Genomic DNA, 21656 nt, shown 5'->3' on the forward strand with positions numbered 1-21656 from the left:
AGAGAAGTCATAGGACTTGTAGTTTCTGACATTTCATACTCACAATTTGTAGTTGTAAAAAGGCTGGGCAAAACCAACCCTCACCACTCTCATATCTTAGGAACTTTGTTCTTTTTGAGTTTTTAGTCTTCACCCTTAAGATGGACATGCTGATTCTCTCATCTTTCTGAGATAGTACAAATATTGTGAATATTAATTACAGGTATAGGTTCCCTTTTTCCTGAGACGTTTTTGAAATTAAGGTATCATTGATATACACTGTTATGAAGGTTTCACAAGAAAAACAATGTGGTTATTACATTCACCCTTATTATCAAGTACCCCGCCATACCCCATTGCAGTCACTGTCCATCAGTGTAGTAAGATGCCACAGAGTCCCTATTTGTCTTTGAGCTACACTCTTCCCCGTGACCCCCCCACACACACCATGTGTGCCAATCATAATGCCCTTCAATCCCATTCCTCATCACTCCCCACCAAATCTCCCCAACCCCTCCCCTTTAGTACCACTAGTCCCTTCTTGGAGTCTGTGAGTCTGCTGCTGTTTTGTTCATTCAGTTTTTGCTTTGTTATACTCCACAAATGAGGGAAATAATTTGGTATTTGTCTTTCTCTTCCTGACTTATTTCACTTGAGCATAATACTCTCTAGCTCCAGCCATGATGTTGCAAATGGTAGGATTTACATCTTTCTAATGGCTGAATAGTATTCTATTGTGTATATGTACCACATCTTCTTTATCCATTCAACTACTGATGGACACATAGGTTGCTTCCATATCTTAGCTATCATAAATAGTGCTGCAGTAAACATAGGGGTGCTTATGTCTTTCTGAATCTGAGAAGTTGTCTTCTAAGGGTAATTTCCCTGAGGTGGAATTACTGGGTCCAATGGTATTCCTATTTTCATTTTTTTGAGGAACTTCCATATTGCTTTCCACAGTGGTTGAACATTCCCACCAGCAGTGTAGGAGGTTCCCCCTTTCTTTGCATCCTCGCCAGCATTTGTTGTTCCTAGTCGTTTCTGTGCTGGCCATCCTAACTGGTGTGAGGCGATATCTCATTGTGGTTTTAATTTTCATTTCCCTGATAATTAGTGATGTGGTGCATCTTTTCATGTGCCTGTTGGCCATCTGAATTTCTTCTTTGGAGAAGTATCTGTTAATATCCTCCACCCATTTTTTAATAAGGTTATTTGGTTTTTGAGTGTTGAGGCGTGTGAGGTCTTTATGTATTTTGGATGTTAAGCCCTTGTGGGATATTTCATTTACAAATATTTTTTCCCATACTGTAGGATGCCTTTTTGTTCTGCTGATAGTGTCCTTTGCTGTACAGAAGCTTTTTAGCATGGTGTAGTCCCATCTGTTCAGTTTTTATTTTGCTTCCCTTGCCCGAGGAGATGTGTTCAGGAAAAAGTTGCCCATGTTCATATTCAAGAGATTTTTACCTATGTTTTCTTCTAAGAGCTTTATGGTTTCATGAATTAACATTCAGCTCTTTGATCTATTTTGAGTTCAATTTTGTGTATGGGGTTTGACAATAATCCAGTTTCATTCTCTTACATGTAGCTGTCCAGTTTTGCCAACACCAGTTGTTGAAGAGACCGTTATTTCCCCATTGTATGTCCATGGCTCCTTTATTGTATATTAATTGACCATATATGCTTAGGTTTATATCTGGGCTCTCTAGTCTGTTCCATCGGTCTATGGGTCTGTTCTTGTGCCAGTACCAAATTGTCTTGATTTCTGTGGCTTTGTAGTAGAGCTTGAAGTCAGGGAGTGTTATCAACCCCCACTTTATTCTTCCTTCTCAGGATTGCTTTGGCTACTCATGGTCTTTTGTGGTTCCATATGAATTTTAGAATTATTTGCTCTTGTTTGTTGAAGAATGCTGTTGGTATTTTGATAGGGATTGCATTGAATCTGTAGGTTGCTTTAGGCAGCATGGCCATTTTTTCAATATTAATTCTTCTTACCCATGAGCATGGGATGTGTTTCCATTTATTGGTATCTTCTTTAATTACTCTCATGAGTGTCTTGTAGTTTTCAGAGTACAGGTCTTTCACTTCCTTGCTTAGGTTTATTCCTACGGATTTTATTCTTTTTGAGGCAATTGTGAATGGCAATGTTGTCCTGATTTCTCTTTCTGCTAAGTTCATTGTTAGTGTATGGGAATGCAACAGATTTCTGTGTATTAATTTTGTATCCTGCAACTTTGCTGAATTCAGATATTAGATCTAATAGTTTTGGAGTGGATTCTTTAGGGTTTTCTACGTACAATATTATGTCATCTGCAAATAGTGACAGTTTAACTTCCTCCTTGCCAGTCTGGATGCCTTTTATTGCTTTGTGTTGTCTGATTGCCATGTCTAGGACCTCCAGAACTTTGTTGAATAAAAATGGGGAGAGTGGGAATCCTTGTCTTGTTCCCGATCTCAGAGGAAAAGCTTTCAGTTTCTAAATGTTAAGTATGATGTTTGCTGTGAGTTTTTCATATGTGGCCTTTATTGTGTTGAGGTACTTGCCCTCTACACCCATTTTGTTGAGAGTTTTTATCATGAATGGATGTTGAATTTTATCAAATGCTTTTTCAGCATCTATGGAGATTATCATGTGTTTTTTTTTAATAAAAAATGGCATTTAATAAATCTATACAGTGAATAGCATGTCTTTATTCTATTTACAGTACAATTGTTATAAATATAATACATTTTTGAAAAGCTTATTCTTAATTCACTTGAGTAGATTTATATTTTAAACAGATCAACTCAATTGTTAAAGTTCCATAATAAAGAATATAATTTAAATGACAAAAATCTCATATTGTGAAATAGTGCACTCTGCAGAGATGAATGAGGAAAAAAAGTCAAACTCCTTTTGAAACCACATTCAAAGAATCAGAAAAAAATGTTGTTTTACAAAGTTATGTATAAGCCATAGGAACCACAAGATACTGAAGTATGAAGACTCTATAACCAAAGTTCAAACCTGGTATTAGAGAATTGTATGAAGCAAAACAGGAAAATTTGTATTTAACACTCTAGAGAAACTTCACAGTAAAGCTGGAATTTATTAACAGGAGCATTGCCAACAAGGCCTTTCCTTCCTCAAAATCATCTCCTGATATTCATATATCATCGATAAGTTGTAACAGCAGACTCAGACATTGGTTTTTAAGATGGGGCTTCATAAGGTGCAAGGATATGTTGAAATTCTGTATTATGAGCACACAAATTATTACCAGGGTTTAAAGAAATACAAAAAAAGAATGTAAGTATTCTCAGTCCAACATGCTCTGTCCTCAACAAACTGACAAGTCCAAGGACTGTGCATTGATCTGACACCAGTATCTGCAACAAGGCAGGCCTTTCAAACACTGCTGCAAGGCCCACTCCGTGAACAAGCTGGCTCCTGGGCACTCCAACAAGTCTACAAGATGTCACACGTCATTGATGATGATCAGGGCAGGCATGGAGTTCTGCTGACTTGTTTCAAACACTGAAAATTGGTCCGATAACTTGGCAAACACCCTTGGTGTTCCAAGGTTATAAACACCTGTGTGGACAAAGCACGCTTTCAGCTGCAAACTGTGAATCTCCTGGCTTTTAAGCTGAAGTTTATACTGGGTTTGTCCAAGCCACGTAAACGATCCATGGATTTCCAATGCTTCTGGACTTGTTGTTTTATGCCGAAGATCCACGATCACATCAACACTGGCCTTGGAGCAGTTGGAAAGTAAAAGGGTCACTGGTACTAAACAAAGGCTTTTCTGATGAAATGGATGGTTAAATGATTCTGGATAGTGAAAATTCGTTTTAATGAGATTAGAAAGCTGCTCTACTGATGGCCTTGAAGAAACTGTAGTGTTTTCTGACTTGAAAAATTTTAACAGTTCCATTTCTGGCGGCTCCTGTTTCTGAGGACATGAAAAGGCTTCTTTTCCTATGGTGCGAAGGGTAACGTGATGCTGGCCTTCCAAAATAAGCTGCTTACTGTCCTCCACGATGTAAGCCTTCCACAGGATGACAATACTCAAATCCACCTCATTGCACTTCTGAATCCATCTCACAGCTTCCCCTACTGACTGCTTTTCTGTATGCACACATGGCTGGGCTGGTGGCTTCTTACATTCAGAAGACAAACTTCGATAAAAGAAGTCTGCACAAGGGCTTGCTGAACTTACTATCTGCTCGTTTCCCAAGGTGACATCTGCAAAGGTGTGTTTTTCTGAGGACTGCGCAGCAACTTCTTTTTCCTTACATCGTGTTGTCTTGAAGCAAAACTTTCCTTTCTCCCTACTGGCAAGTTTGGCATCTTTGTTTTCAGAGAGATTTACAGATTTCTGTAACTTCCAGTGTTTGCTACTACTTGATACTTGGACTATATGGAATTCCTTAACACCTGCTTCACTAGTATTGGTATTCTCCACATCCACAAAGACAAGCATACTGCCTCCTCTGCCATCCTCATCTTCAAAAGAATTACTTCTGCAGACACTGGCTCGTACATTCAAAGATCGGCTGGTACAAACAACTGCAGTGTGTCTTAATATTCTGTGACGTATCTTAGGCTGCTTTTTAAGACTTTCATAGTAAAACAAAAAGTTAATTTCATGGACCCCTTCTTCGTCTGGGCCGTGTAACCACATTGGTAGCTGAACTGAAGCTCCAGGCATAAGAATGGCGTCAGGAAGGGGGACAGGAGCCACCTCGGGCGGACTCCCTGTGCCAATGCCAAAGTCAACAGAGGAAGCTGAGGAGAGGAGGGCTGCACACACACAGGTGGAATCTGTCACCACAGTCTTATAGGCACTGCAGTTTTCAGAGGCTGAGGGACTGAGCGGTGTTAGAACAGCTGTGTTACCACCAAAAGTAAAGAATTCTGGACGTTTAGAAACAACCTTCAATTCGGTAAGAGGGCATTTGCTGACATTGACAAATTCCACATATGCTTTTCGGATTTCTCCACAGAGGAGCCCTCCAAGAGTGGCATTTCCTCAGTGATTATGGGATCTAAACGTCGATCAGGACCATATTTAATAGATGTTTTCTCTTCTTTTGTGTTGTTAAGTCGAGGACCTTGAATTTCTAAGTCCTGTCTCCCTCGGACTGACATACTCAAGGAATGTTTTCCTGTGTGACATCCAGGAAGAGCACCAATGCCATCTACTGCCATGGAGCCCTGAATAGTGCCAAGATTATAAACCACTCCCAGAATATGCAGCTCCCCTATGTGATGGGGAAAGAGCTTTAGTCTTGCCACTTTAGATTCTTCACTATTAATTAAGAACTCTGAAATAACTTCAGTTCCAATCATTTCAGGTTCACCTGTTACTGGTTCTTTAACTTCTTCATTCTCCTTTCCACTGAAATCTTGAGGTTGAAATTTCCATAGCAATGACAAGTCAGTCAACAAAAGCGGAACCTTCAACGGGTTTCTAAAGGCCACCTCCACTGTCACTGGTTCTTCTACAACTGCAAGTGGAAATCTTGAGTTATCTGAGTAACTGTTCAAGCAATACTGGGTGGGGTGGAAATTGGGTGGAATTACTCCTCTGTTAACCACAGCAACAACTTGTTCCTCGAGCTCTCGCCACTGCTGAGAGGATTCAGAGTCATATTCCTGATCGAGACTTACATGAGTAGCTGCTTGTTTTTCACCATCTGCTGGCCGTCTGTCATGGCCAAAGAACACCCGCGTTGCTGAGCTGTCAATGTGCGGTAAAGGGAGCTGTGGCAAAGGCCCCTCTGGTGACAGCTGACTTACATTCTTGTAAACATAAAGATATTCTCTGAGGAAGGCCCCTTGCTGGGCAGCAGACTGTTTACTTTCATTGATTAAAATATGCCTAAAAGCAGAGACAGCATTGTCCATCTGCCGAAGAGTGTAAGACTGGCGCCCAATGGTGAAGTTAATGTGATCCTCTGCAAGAGACCAGCCTTTTCCTTTATAGACTTGCATGGCTTGACAATAGCAGCGTAAAGCATGCTTTTTCTGTCCTGCTTTACTAAACCGATGGCCTGCCAGTATCATATGAAATGCGTATTTTCTAACCATGGGGCTCTTCATGTTTATAAAGCAATGTGCTGCCTGTTCCAGAAGAAGTGCACTTCGAAGGTCAGAATCCTCGCTGGTCAACCGAATCAGGAGCGCTGCAGCCTCCGAGTACTTGCTTTGGCTTTTTAAGATTTCAGCACTCAGCAACACACACCTTTCAGCCAGGATCATATTCTTGCAGATATCCCGGTAAGTCTGGACTGCTGTATCCATGTAATGTGCAGGGTATGGCCTAGGTGCTCCCGGCTGAAGAAAAGCTGACACTGCTGCCATTTCCAAGGCACCAGCTGCATAAAGCATTGCTTGGTCATTCAGAAAATCCTTCTTTGCAGTGTGATAGCAACTGTAGGCCAAATCATAATGCTGCACCAGGAAACATAAGTCAGCCATCTTCAGAGTCTGAAGTTCCGGCGCCTCTGGGGGGTACAGCAATCCAGATGTATTTTTCAGCTCATTAATGCTCTTTTCTGGTACTTTACTGCCACTAAACCATTTTTTAGTTGCAGAAAATAGAGATCGACTCAAACCTTTCCTTGATATTAGCTGGTCATTTAATTGCCGAATTGTTTTCTCTATATGTGGCAAAAGGCCCCGAAATGTGAACTCTTGTATAAACTGTCGAATTCTATCATGATCAGTAAGGGTTAAACATGCACCATGAATAATTCCAGTATTTGCTTTCTTTGTCTCATATAATGATGAAGCAGATTTTACATGATCTGGGCCATCGGTGCTGTTAGAAAGGTCACTGGATGGGTCCAACTGAAGTGGGTGAGCTCTAAAGTTATTTGGTAAGCCATCTTTGACTTCGTTATCTAATCCATCCAAAGAAAGCAAGCTATTATCAGAATTCTTATTTGAAGTTACTGTACAAGGGCCATCTTCATATGATTCCTGGTTTTGAATACTATTTTTCTGGAGATACTGACTGCAAGGATCTGGTATCTGTTCATCTGATGCTCGATTAGATGCTCGAGAATTAATTTTAAGTAAATAGCAACCCTGAGTTCCATATTTCTGTTTCATTTCTTCATAAATTGATTCAGCTCTCTGTTCATCTCCTGCACTTAAATCATGTAAAAGTACATAATACTTTAGAGTATTTGGTATAAACCACTTGGGGTAGGAATAGTCACTATTGTGCTGAATTCGATGCTGTTCTTGTGACAACTTTGAAAATTGTTCCACAGGTTCAGCTTCACAAGACGATGCTACCAACATACATGCTAAGTAGTGGTTCAGAAATTCATGGTCTGATGCTGGCATCGACTGAAGAAAGGTCTCTCTATAGGACTCAAACCATGGAGTAGTAGCTGTATATAATGAGGATTCTTTCAATTCCATCAGTGTGTCTTTCCAATTACTGTACCAAGGAACACTAGCTTTAATGGACCGATCACTGATGTTGAGGTCATAATCTCCTGCGGTAATCACATTAGCTACTAATCCTTCTGCAGGCTGACTGCCAGAAACGACATCATTCAAAAGCTTCCGAATGGCTCCAGGCTGAGGTGCTTGGGTGACAATATTGCTTAATTATGTGAAGCTGATTATTGGGATCTCTCATATGAACCTCGGAGGTGAGGCGGCAGAAGGGCCTCAGCAGCTCCGCGAAGCTCAGGTGGTTGAGGCGCGTGAGCCGCTCCGCCTCGTCGCTGCACAGCGCGGCCACGCAGGGCACGAAGGCGTCCGGGATGAGTTCCTGCACGGACTGCACGCACTGAGCCATGGCCGCGGCAGAGGCAGGGCGGCGCCCACCCCGCGGCCGCAGAGGCCGCAGCCGCCGCCCGCCGGCCTGGCCCGGCCGGGCGGGGTCCGCACTAAAGCCCTGGGACCAACGGAAGGCACGGCCGCCGCCGCCTCGGCTCCTGGGGCCCCCGCCGCCGGCCCCGCCGCGTCACGGCCTCCTCAGCGCTCGCCCCGGCGATCTCGCATTCCACCCAGAGGAGGACCCGCCGACAACCGCCAGGGAGGCCTCCCGACGGCCAAACCGCGGTCACCACCCGGCCGGGACCGCCATGTTGGGGCCGAACCTATCATGTGTTTTTTGTCCTTCTTTTTGTTGATATGGTGGATGATGTTGATGGATTTTTGAATGTTGTACCATACTTGAATCCCTGGAATAAATCCTACTTGTTCATGATGGATGATCTTTTTGATGTATTTTTGAATTTAGTTTGGTAATATTTTGTGGAGTACTTTTGCATCTATGTTCATCAGGGATAGTGGTCTGTAATTTTCTTTTCTTGTGGTGTCTTTGCTTGTTTTTGGTATTAGAGTGATACTGGCCTTGTAGAATGAGTTTGAGAGTATTCTCTCTTCTGCTTTTTGGAAAACCTTAAGGAGGATGGGTATTAGGTCTTCACTAAATGTTTGATAAAATTCAGCAGTGAAACCATCTGGTCCAGGACTTTTGTACTTAAGTAGTTTTTTGATAACCAATTCAATTTTGTTGCTGGTAATTGGTCTATTCAGATTTTCTGTTCTTTCCTCGGTCAGCCTTGGAGGGTTGTATTTTTCTAGGAAGTTGTCCATTTTTTCTAGGTTATCCAGTTTGTTAGCATATCATTTTTCATAGTATTCTCTCATAATTCTTTGTATTTCTGTGGTATCCACAGTGATTTTTCCTTCCTCATTTCTGATTCTGTTTGTGTGTGTAGGCTCTCTTTTTTCCTTGATAAATATGGCTAGGGGTTTATCTGTTCTGTTTTATTTTCTTGAAGAACCAGCTCCTGCTTTCATTGATTATTTCTATTGTTTTATTCTTCTCGATTTTATTTATTTTTGCTCTAATCTTTATTATGTCCCTCCTTCTACAGACTTTGGGTCTCATTTGTTCTTCTTTTTCTAGTTTTGTTAATTGTGAGTTTAGACTCTTCATGTGGGATTATTCTTCTTTTCTGAGGTGTGTCTGTATTGCAGTATACTTCCCTCTTAGCACAGCCTTTGCTGCGTCCCACAGATTTTTGCGATGTTGAATTATTGTTGTCATTTGTCTCTCCATATTGCTTGACCTGTTTTTATTTGACCATTGATCCATTGATTATTTAGGAGCATGATATGAAGCGTCTATGTGTTTGTGGGCTTATTCATTTTCTTTGTGTAATTTATTTCTAGTTTCATACCTTTGTGGTCTGAGAAGCTGGTTGGTATAATGTCTGTCTGTTTGAATTTACTGAGGCTCTTTTTGTGGCCTAGTATATGATCTATTCTTGAAAATGTCCCATGGGCACTTGAGAAGAATGTGTACCCTGCTGCTTTTGGATGGAGTGTTCTGTAGATGTCCATTAGATCCATCCATTCTAACATGTTGTTCGGTGTCTCTGTCTCCTTACTTATTTTCTGTCTGGTTGATCTGTCCTTTGGAGTCAGTGGTATGTTGAAGTCTCCTAAAATGAATGCATTTCATTCTTTTTCCCCCTTTAATTCTGTTAGTGTTTGTTTCACATATGTAGGTGTTCCTGTGTTAAGTGCATAGATAATTTTAATAGTTATATCCTCTTGTTGGACTGACTCCTTCATCATTATGTAATGTCTCTCTTTGTCTCTTGTTACTTTCTTTGTTTGGAAATCTATTTTGTCTGATACAAGTACTGCAACTCCTGCTTTTATTGTCCCTATTAATTGCATGAAATATCTTTTTCCATTCCTTTACTTTCAGTTTGTGTATGTCTTTGTTGATGTCTCCAGATGGTTTAAATGGCTGATGTTGTGTTACAGATGTGGTGTGGTTAAACAGGAAAGAGATTGGCATGAGTTTCTAGTCATTATTCTTTGGAATACAAAATACACTGTTACCACAAACTGCTGACACACAGGAACTTAAAGCACTCTAAAATAGAGTTGGGTACCTTTTGCACTAATCCCTAAATTTTGATAAGGCCAGTGTCTAAAGTAACAGTAGTCAGATCTACAGGGTTTAGTAAGTATCTGCATCCTTACTCAAAGCTTCATATTCACCAAAGGTAGAACAGAGCTCTATGACTTAAAAGACATTAAAATTTTAAGTCTTGTATCCTCTTAAAGGTGTTGTTTTCTGTAGATTTCAGAGCAAGAATTTTCTATTTTGTTGCATAATTAGCAGTTTCTCAACAGTCTCTGCTTGCCCTTCTAATCAATCTTTTCTGTTCTCTTTATCCTTCCTCTTTGAGAAGAAGGAGAAAAAATTAAATCATAAACCCACTTTACTTTCTAGGAATTTATTAAGTCCTGCTATAAATCTAATCACTGTTTAACTGGCCAAATATAACAAGAATGTTAACAATAAAAAATTGATTTCTGTATAATTTTGATTGTGCACTAAAAAAATCATCACTCTAAGGTTTACTCAACATCATAGGCACAATCAAAGAATGTTCTATCTTTGATCACACTTGTGTAACACACTTGTAGGGCTGTGTAACTCCAAGAGGAGCTAAAGCAAAAGCCTTGGGGAAATTCCGAGCTTGCCCTGTTTTTAATTTAAATTACCATGTACTAGTATTACCCACAGTTTAAGTAGAACTAGTCAAAAATGTGTGGACTACTAAGCTTATCTACAAATAAGGATGTCCATTAACCAAGCAAATTGGAAAGAACAGATCTGTCAGTGCTTTTGTACTGACAGCAATCAATGCTAACATGGTTTTTTCTTTTGTAGATAATTATTTTTTATTGAAGGGTAGTTGACACACAGTATTACATTAGTTGCAGGTGTACAACACAGTGATTCAAGATTTATATACATGATAATTCTAGGTACCAGCTATCACCATACCAAGTTGTTACAATATTTTGACTATATTCCTTATGCTATACATTACATCCTGGTTACTTATTAATTTTACAATTGGAAGTGTGTACTTTTTTTTTTGGTGAGGGCATCTCTCATATTTATTGATCAAACGGTTGTTAACAACAATAAAATTCTGTATAGGGGAGTCAATGCTCAATGCACAATCATTAATCCACCCCAAGCCTAATTTTCATCAGTCTCCCATCTTCTGAAGCATAACGAACAAGTTCTCACATGGAGAACAAATTCTTACACAGTGAACAAGTTACATGGTGAACAGTACAAGGGCAGTCATCACAGAAACTTTTGGTTTTGCGCATGCATTATGAACTATAAAGAGTCAGTTCAAATATGAATATTCATTTGATTTTTATACTTGATTTATATGTGGATACCACATTTCACTCTTTGTTATTATTGTTTTTAATAAAATGCTGAAGTGGTAGGTAGATACAAGATAAAGGTAGAAAACATAGTTTAGTGTTGTAATAGAGCAGACGCAGATGATCAGGTGTGTGCCTGTAGACTAAGTGTTAATCCAAGCTAGACAAGGGCAATAAAACATCCACCTATGCAGAAGATTTCTCTCAGAACAGGGGGTTGAGGTTCTAAGCCTCACCTCTGTTGATCCCCAATTTCTCACCTGATGGCCCCCCTGCGACTGTGCCTGTCTTAGGTTGTTCCTCCCTTGAGAAATCTTACCTGTCTCTGGCTAACCAGTCATCTTCCGGGGCCATACAGGGAAATGTAAAGTTGGTAAGTGAGAGAGAAGCCTTATTGTTTGAAAAGGTTAGCTTTTTCCTTCTTTGCATATTTATGTCCTGTGGCTTCTATGCCCAGCATTTGTCTTGAGGTATCTTTACCACTTGGAAGAATTATGATACTTGGTAAATTCGATATGAGGCACAAATTCTATTTAGGGCTTGTAATTAGGTAGGAAGAAGAAAAGCTATAGAAGTAGCAGGCGAAAGAAAACATGGGAAGATTGATTATTTCTTTGACATATCTTCTTGTAGAGTAACTTCATCATGTATAGGTTTTAAGCTACTACTTAAATTGCGCACACACATTTACATAATAGGAGTATAGTTACATAACCAAAGCATACCTGTAATTACCAGCCATCTCCAGTGAAACCAAGAAAACCAGTTAGGCACGTTAGGCATTTGTGAAAACTTATCTATGATATGGTGGATATTGTCCAACTGAACTTGACAGTCTGAGAGAAATCAGAAAAATTAAAACAACCCACTCCTGGGGAATGTTCACATCCCTTATGTTCTTTTAACAGTAAATAGTCTGTAGTTGTAAGACTTTGGAGCACTACAATTTGCACTTCTAATTCTTGGTTGAGTTCCAACAGTATAGATCCAGTCAAATTTGTTGTTTTACTGTATGCACAGGCCAGCTTAGATATCTCCTTCCTCATTCCCACGGCAAGTCCAGGAACTGGTGGGATGAGTGCATCTACAGCTGTAGCAGTGCGTGGATCTTTGTTGGGGTTTTTTGATGATCATCTTCTGGCATGAGTCTTCCAGAGAGTGCTGATGTTGGAAGTTCTTTTTCATATCGTATCTTAGTTAATTTTTGGGGTAGCCAAATTAGGCTTTGATCCTCTGTATAAACACAAACAGACCCTTTGCCTACACTTTTATATGCAATTTATACCATTGTGTAGAACACATTGGAGGTCAACACACAGGAACTGCTTTTTTTTGTTGTTATCATTAATCTACACTTACATGATGAATATTATGTTTACTAGGCTCTCCCCTATACCAGGGCCCCCCTATAAGCCCCTTTACGGTCACTGGCCATAAGCATAGCAAAATGTTCTAGAACCACTACTTGTTTTCTCTGTGTTGCACTGCCCTCCCCTTTCTCCCACCCCACATGAATGCTAATCTTAATACCCCCTTCTTATTCCCCCCCCTTATCCCTCTCTACCCACCCAACCTCCCCAGTCCCTTTCCCTTTGGTACCTGTTAGTCCATTCTTGAGTTCTGCGGTTCTGCTGCTGTTTTATTCCTTCAGTTTTTCCTTTGTTCTTATAATCCACAGATGAGTGAAATCATTTGGTATTTCTCTTTCTCCACTTGGCTTGTTTCACTGAGCATAATACCCTCCAGCTCCATCCATGTTACTGCAAATGGTAGGATTTGCCCTTTTCTTATGGCCAAGTAGTATTCCATTGTGTATATGTACCACCTGTTCTTTATCCATTCATCTATCGATGGACATTTAGGTTGCTTCCAATTCTTGGCTATTGTAAATAGTGCTGCGATAAACATAGGGGTGCACTGATCTTTCTCATACTTGATTGCTGCATTCTTAGGGTAAATTCCTAGGAGTGCAATTCCTGGGTCAAATGGTAGGTCTGTTTTGAGCATTTTGATGTACCTCCATACTGCTCTCCACAATGGTTGAACTAACTTACATTCCCACCAGCAGTGTAGGAGGGTTCCCCTTTCTCCACAGCCTCGTCAACACTTGTTGTTCTCTGTCTTTTGGATGGCAGCCATCCTTACTGGTGTGAGGTGATACCTCATTGTAGTTTTAATTTGCATTTCTCTGATAATTAGCGATGTGGAGCATCTTCTCATGTGTCTGTCGGCCACCTGTATTTCTTTTTTGGAGAACTGTCTTTTCATTTCCTCTGCACATTTTTTGATTGGGTTATTTGTTTTTTGTTTTTTGAGGCATGTGAGCTCTTTATATATTCTGGACATCAAGCCTTTATCGGATCTGTCATTTTCAAATACATTCTCCCATACTGTAGGGTTCCTTTTTGTTCTATTGATGGCGTCTTCTGCTGTTCAGAAGCTTTTCAGCTTAATATAGTCCCTCTTGATCATTTTTGCTGTGGTTTTCCTTGCCCAGGGAGATATGTTCAAGAAGAGGTCACTCATGTTTATGTCTAAGAGGTTTCTGAATATGTTTTCTTCCAAGAGTTTAATGGTTTCATGACTTACATTCAGGTCTTTATCCGTTTTGAATTTACTTTTGTATATGGGGTTAGACAATGGTCCAGTTTCATTCTCCTACATGTAGCTGTCCAGTTTGGCCAGCACAATCTGTTGAAGAGACTGTCATTTCCCCATTGTATGTCCATGGCTCCTTTATCAAATATTAATTGATGATATATGTCTGGGTTAATGTCTGGATTCTCTAGTCTGTTCCATTGGTCTGTGGCTCTGTTCTTGTGCCAGTACCAAATTGTCTTGATTACTATGGCTTTATAGTAGAGCTTGAAGTTGGGGAGTCAGATCCCCCCTACTTTATTCTTCTTTCTCAAGATTGCTTTGGTTATTCGGGGTCTTTGGTATTTCCATATGAATTTTTGAATTATTTGTTCCAGTTCATTGAAGAATGTTGCTGGTAGTTTCATAGGGATTGCATCAAATCTGTATATTGCTTTGGGCAGGATGGCCATTTTGATGATATTAATTCTTCCTAGCCAAGAGCATGGGATGAGTTTCCATTTGTTAGTGTCCCCTTTAATTTCTCTTAAGAGTGACTTGTAGTTTTCAGAGTATAAGTCTTTCACTGCTTTGGTTAGGTTTATTCCTAGGTTTTTTGTGTTTTTTTTTGATGCAATTGTGAATGGAGTTGTTTTCCTGATTTCTCTTTCTGTTGGTTCATTGTTAGTGTATAGGAAAGCCACAGATTTCTGTGTGTTGATTTTGTATCCTGCTACTTTGCTGTATTCCGATACCAGTTCTAGTAGTTTTGGGGTGGAGTCTTTAGAGATATTTATGTACAGTATCATGTCATCTGCAAATAGTGACAGTTTAACTTCTTCTTTACCAATCTGGATTCCTTGTATTTTTTTGTTTTGTCTGATTGCCGTGCCTCGGACCTCCAGTACTATGTTAAATAATAGTGGGGAGAGTGGGCATCAGTGTCTAGTTCCCGATCTCAGAGGAAAAGCTTTCATCTTCTTGCTGTTCAATATAATATGGGCTGTGGGTTTATCATAGATGGCCTTTATTATGTTGAGATACTTGCCCTCTATTCCCATTTTGCTGAGAGTTTTTATCATGAATGGATGTTGAACTTTGTCAAATGATTTTTCAGCATCTATGGAGATGATCACGTGAATTTCGTCTTTCTTTTTGTTGATGTGGTAGATGATGTTGATGGACTTTCGAATGTTGTACCTTCCTTGCATCCCTGGGATGAATCTCACTTGGTAATTTTGTATGATCCTTTTGATGTATTTTTGAATTCGGTTTGCTAATATTTTGTTGTGTATTTTTGCATCTACGTTCATCAAGGATATTGGTCTGTAGTTTTCTTTTTTGTTGGGGTCTTTGCCTGGTTTTGGTATTAGGGTGATGTTAGCTTCATAGAATGAGTTTGGGAGTATCCCCTCCTCTTCTATTTTTTAGAAAACTTTAAGGGGAATGGGTATTATGTCTTCCCTTTATGTCTGATAAAATTCTGGGGTATATCCATCTGGCCCGGAGATTTTGTTCTTTGGTAGTTTTTTCATTACCGCTTCAATTTCGTTGCTGGTAAACGGTCTGTTTAGATTTTTCTGTTTCTTTCTGGGTCAGTCTTTCAAGGTTGTATATTCCTAGGATGTTGTCCATTTCTCCTAGGTTTCCCAGCTTGTTAGCATATTGGTTTTCATAGTATTCTCTAATAATTCTTTGTATTTCTGTGGGGTCCGTTGTTATTTTTCCTTTCTTCTTTCTTATACTGTTGATTTGTGTTGACTCTCTTTTCCTCTTAATAAGTCTGGCTAGAGGTTTATCTATTTTGTTTATTTTCTCAAAGAACCAGCTCTTGGTTTCATTGATTTTTGCTATTGTTTTATTCTTCTCAATTCTATTTATTTCTTCTCTGATCTTTATTATGTCCCTCCTTCTGCTGACCTCAGGCCTCATTTGTTCTTCTTCTTCCAATTTCGATAATTTTGACATTAGACCATTCATTTTGGATTGTTCTTCCTTTTTTAAATATGCTTGGATTGCTACATACTTTCCTCGTAAGACTGCTTTTGCTGTGTCCCACAGAAGTTGGGGCTTAGTGTTGTTGTTGTCATTCGTTTCCATATATTGATGGATCTCCATTTTGATTTGGTCATTGATCCATTGATTATTTAGGAGTGTGTTGTTAAGCCTCCATGTGTTTGTGAGCCTTTTTGGTTTCTTTGTACAGTTTATTTCTAGTTTTATGCCTTTGTGGTCTGAAAAGTTGGTTGGTAGGATTTCAATCTTTTGGAATTTACTGAGGCTCTTTCTGTGGCCTAGTATGTGGTCTATTCTGGAGAATGTTCCAGTTGCACTTGAGAAGAATGTGTGTCCTGTTGCTTTTGGATGTAGAGTTCTGTAGATGTCTATTAGGTCCATTTGTTCTAGCGTGTTGTTCAGTGCCTCTGTGTCCTTACTTATTTTCTGTTTGGTGGATCTGTCCTTTGGAGTGAGTGGTGTGTTGAAGTCTCCCCAAATGAATGCATTGCATTCTATTTCCTCCTTTAGTTCAGTTAGTATTTGTTTCAGGTATGTTGGTGCTCCTGTATTGGGTACATATATATTTATAATGGTTATATCCTCTTCTTGGACTGAGCCCTTTATCATTATGTAATGTCTTTCTTTGTCTTTTGTTACTTTCTTAATTTTGAAGTCTGTTTTGTCTGATACCAGAATTGCAACACCTGCTTTCTTCTCTCTGTTGTTTGCATGAAATATCTTTTTCCATCTCTTGACTTTAAGTCTGTGCATGTCTTTGGGTTTGAGGTGAGCCCCTTGTCAGCAGCATATGGATGGACCTTGCTTTTTTATCCATTCTATTACTCTGTGTCTTTTGATTGGTGCATTCAGTCCATTTACATTTAGGGTGATTACTGAAAGGTATGAACTTATTGCCATTGCAGGCTTTAAGTTTGTGGTTACCAAAGGTTCAGGGTTAGCTTCTTTACTATCTTGCTGTCTAATTTAACTCGCTTGTTGAGCTATTATAAATGCGGTCTGATGATTCTTTATTTCTCTCCCTACTTATTCCTCCTCCTCCCTTCTTCATATGTTGGGTGTTTTGTTCTGTGCTCTTTTTAGGAGTGCTCCCATCTAGAGCAGTCCCTGTAGGATTCCCTGTAGAGGTGATTTGTGGGAGTCAAATTCCCTCAACTTTTGCTTGTCTGGGAATTGTTTAATCCCTCTTTTATATTTAAATGATATTCATGCTGGATACAGTAGTCTTGGTTCGAGGCCCTTCTGTTCTTTGCATTAAGTATATCATGCCATTCTCTTCTGGCCTGTAGGGTTTCTGTTGAGAAGTCTGATAGCCTGATGGGTTTTCCTTTGTAGGTAACCTTTCTTTTCTCTCTGGCTGCCTTTAATACTTTGTCCTTGTCTTTGATCTTTGCCATTTTAGTTATTATGTGTCTTGGTGTTGCCCTCCTTGGATCCCTTGTCATGAGAGTTCTGTGTACCTCTGTGGTCTGTGAGGCCATTTCTTCCCCTAGTTTGGGGAAGTTTTCAGCAATTATTTCTTCAAAGACACTTTCTATCCCTTTTTCTCTCTCTTCTTCGTCTGGTACCCCTATAATGCGGATATTGTTCCATTTAGATTGCTCACTCAGCTCTCTTAAATTCTTTCATTCCTGGAGATCCTTTTATCTCTCTCTGCATCAGCTTCTCTGTGTTCCTGTTCTCTGTTTTCTAGTTCATTAATGGTCTCTTGCATCTCGTCCATTCTGTTTTGAAGTCCTTCCAGAGCTTGTTTTATTTCTGTTTTCTCCTTCCTTAGTCCTTGCATATTTCTCTGCAAGTCCATCAGCATGGTTATGACTTTTGTTTTGAATTCTTTTTCAGGAAGACTGGTTAAATCTATCTCCCCAGGTTCCTTCTCAGGGGAAGATGTAGTAGATGCCCAAGCTGTCTGGGTTAGTCTTGTCTGGATCATATTTTTTTGTCTTTTCATGTTTACAGGTGCTATTGACTGTCAGCTGGGAGGGCAAAACTTTTCACTTGCTACTGGCCTTTCTTTACTGGGACAACTGCGACCCCTATTGGCTTGTGTTGGGTAATTGCATGTAGGCTGTGTCTTTGTGTCTTGCCAGGCTGGAGTGGAGGGATCTCCCTTTCTGTGGGCGTGGTTTGCCTTAGGCTTTTTCTCTGCTTTTGCAGTGCCTGGAGGGGTAATGGACGGGAGGGGGCTGCTTGGCTGTTTACCTCCATGAGGGGTCTCAGAGCTGTTGCCCAGGGGGTTAGTGCGCCCGGTTTTCCCTGTAATTTCCAGCCACTGGGCTGTGACCTGTGTTGTTTCCGTCTAGCTGTTAAGTCCCTGCCCCTTTAAGACTTTCAAAAAGCACTCGCTTTTCTTTGTCATAGGGGCATCAGCTTCGGAACCCGCTCAGAGGTCTTGCTGCACTATTTCCCTAGTTTCCAGCCCTCCACGCATGCACTGTGTCTGCGCTCTGGTGCGGGTGGCTGGGGCTGGGTGTTTATCAGTCCTGGGCTCCCTCTCCCTCCCGCCAGGAGCTGGGGGGAGGTGTTCTCAGGTCCCGCCGGGCCGGGGGTTGTATCTTACCCCTTTCACCAGGTGCTGGGCTCTAGCACGTGTGGATGTAGTCTGGCTGTTGTCCTGTGTCTTCTGGTCTTTCTTTTAGGATTAGTTGTATTTTCAAAAATATATATGTTTTTGGGAGGAGATTCCCACTGTCCTTCTCATGCCGCCATGTTGGCTCCACCCTCTCCTAACATAATTTTATCACTCACATGCACAGAGTTTCTGGGTTTATGTGTTCTGAAGAAAATTCCATCATGAAGATGAATGACAAAGACTTAATTCACAGCACTTAAAATTTTATAATTAGGTTGTGGCTTGTGCCATGAATGAAAGGAGCTTTATCAAATGTGGGCATCTTTACAACACACAGATAAAAAGCAGAGAAACACTTAGGAACTGACATTGTGGAACAAGATTTGGAACTATAGTTTATGGTTAGTGAAAAAGGGACAGCCAAGATCATAGGTGATGCTACGGGGCCAAAGAATGATGCATTCAAAGGCAAACCAAAATTAAAGTATAAGGACCATAAAGTCATTACAGCTAGGAAAATCACCATAGCCTGAACACCACCAAGTGATTAACATCTGCACTGCTAGTTTACTAAGAAGTTTTCCAACTCAGTTTGTCATAAATTTTTTTGTGTATGTGTGGGAAAAGATTTCTAATATTATATGAAGGTCAAAATGAAAAGACATTTTATTTATAATCATTTTGATAAAACATAGCAATTCCATAAAGCTAGAATATCTGTTCAGATTATGAATAGCAACTATTTTTCTGTGGACTGTCATGTCTTCTGTATGAGCACACCTTTCCAGACTCTTGCCAGTTGAGTTCTATTCCAGTCAAAATGAGACCCATGTGGAAGTGGAGAGAAAAGGACCATGTATGTGAGTGATAATAAAGGAGTTAACTGCAGTTCTTACTCTCTTCCAAACTTCATTTTATACATTTCCCTCCTTATTTACCCAGCTCACAACCATAACCTGGGTCTATCTCATCATTAAAAAAAATACTTCTCTATTAAAATTACTAACAAGAGCCTTCAGTGAGTATTTTAAAAGATGCCCCCTGAAGGCACAAATATCTAGTACAATATTATATATTCTGAATAGCTGTAATTTCTATCCACAACTAAATCTAACTTTTTAATTTTTTAATTTATATTTTAATTTTGTTGTCATTAATCTACAATTACATGAAGAACATTGTTTACTAGGCTCTCCCCTACCCCAAGTCCCCCCCACAAACCCCATTACAGTCACTATCCATCAGCATAGTATGACGTTGTAGAATCACGACTTGTCTTCTCTGTGTTGCACAGCTCTCCCCTTTCCCCCACCCCCCACATTATACATACTAATCATAATACCCCCTTTCTTCTTCCCCACCCTTATCCCTCCCTACCCTCCCATCCTCCCCAGTCTCTTTACCTTTGGTAACTGTTAGTCCATTCTTGGGTTCTGTGATTCTGCTGCTGTTTTGTTCCTTCAGCTTTTCCTTTGTTCTTATACTCCACAGATGAGTGAAATTATTTGGTATTTGTCTTTCTCCATTTGGCTTATTTTACTGAGCATAATGCCCTCTAGCTCCATCCATGTTGTTGCAAATTGTAGGATTTGTTTTCTTCTTATTGCTGAATAATATTCCATTGTGTATATGTACCACATCTTCTTTATCCATTCATCTACTGATGGACACTTAGAAAAGGAAGGACACACGTCCATTTCTTGGCTATTGTAAATAGTGCAGTGATAAACATAGGGGTGAATCTGTCTTTTTCAAACTGGAGTGCTGCATTCTTAGGGTAAATTCCTAGACGTGGAATTCCTGGGTCAAATGGTAAGTCTATTTTGAGCATTTTGAGGAACCTCCATACTGCTTTCCACAATGGTTGAAGTAGGTTACATCTCCACCAGCAGTGTAGGAGGGTTCCCCTTTCTCCACATCTTCGCCAGCATTTTTGTTCCTAGTTTTTTCTATGTTGGCCATCCTAACTGGTGTGAGGTGATATCCCATTGTGGTTTTAATTTGCATTTCCCTGATAATTAGTGATGCTAAGAAGCATCTTTTCATGTGCCTGTTGGCCATCTGAATTACTTCTTTGGATAAATGTCTGTTCACATCCTCTGCCCATTTTTTATTGGGTTGTTTGCTTGTTGGGGGTTGAGACGCTTGAGTTCTTTATATATTTTGGATGTTAACCCGTCGGATATGTTATTTACAAATATATTCTCCCATAAAGTAGGATGCCTTTTTGTTCTGCTGATGGTGTCCTTTCCTGTACAGAAGCTTTTTAGCTTGATGCAGTCCCATTTGTTCATTTTTTTTACTTTGTTTCCCTTACCCGAAGAGATGTGTTCAGGAAAAAGTTGTTGCTCATGTTTACATTCAGGAGATTTTTGCCTATGTTTTCTTTTAAGAGTTTTATGGTTTCATGACTTACATTCAGGTCTTGGATCCATTTTGAGTTTACTTTTTGGCATGGGGCTAGACAATAGTCCACCTTCATTTTCTTGCATGTAGCTGTCCAGTTTTTCCAACACTAGTTGTTGATGCACTGTCATTTCCTCATTGTATATATATATGGCTCCTTTGCCATATATTAATTGACCATATATGCTTGGGTTTATATCAGGCTCTCTAGTCTGTTCCATTGGTCTATGGGTCTGTCCTTGTGCCACTACCAAGTTGTCTTGATTACTGTGGCTTTGTAGTAGAGCTTGAGGTCAGGGAGCATAATCCCTCCCACTTTATTCTTCCTTATCAGGATTGCTTTGGCTCTTCAGGGTCTTTTGTGGTTCCAAATGAATTATAGAATGATTTGCTTTAGTTTGTTGAGGAATTCCATTGGTATTTTGATAGGGGTTTCCTTGAATCTGCAGATTGCTTTAGGCAGGATGGCCATTTTGACAATATTAGTTTTTCCCATCCATGAGCAAGGGATGTGTTTCTATTTATTGGTATCTTCTTTAATTTCTCTTATGAGTGTCTTGTACTTTTCAGAGTATAGGTCTTTCACTTCCTTGGTTAGCTTTATTCCTAGGTATTCTATTCTTTTTGATGAAATTGTGAATAGAATTGTTTTCCTGACTTCAATTTCTGCCAGTTCCTCGTTAGTGTGTAGGAATGCAACAGATTTCTGTATATTAATTTTGTATCCTGCAACTTTGCTGAATTCAGATACTGGTTCTAGTAGTTTTGGGGTGGATTCTTTAGGGTTTTTTATGTACAATATCATGTCATCTGCAAACAGGGACAGTTTAATGTTTTCCTTGCCAATCTAGATGCCTTTTATTTCTTCATGTT

The 21656-nt window shown here is 39.9% G+C and overlaps 1 pseudogene; it reads right to left on the reverse strand.

Moving 5' to 3' along the window:
- Nucleotides 1-2614: 2614 nt before the first annotated feature.
- Nucleotides 2615-8083, reverse strand: LOC130684120 (trafficking protein particle complex subunit 8-like; annotated as a pseudogene).
- Nucleotides 8084-21656: the final 13573 nt, after the last annotated feature.

Source organism: Manis pentadactyla, chromosome 6, assembly GCF_030020395.1.
Source record: "Manis pentadactyla isolate mManPen7 chromosome 6, mManPen7.hap1, whole genome shotgun sequence".
In the NCBI taxonomy this organism is placed as follows: domain Eukaryota; kingdom Metazoa; phylum Chordata; class Mammalia; order Pholidota; family Manidae; genus Manis; species Manis pentadactyla.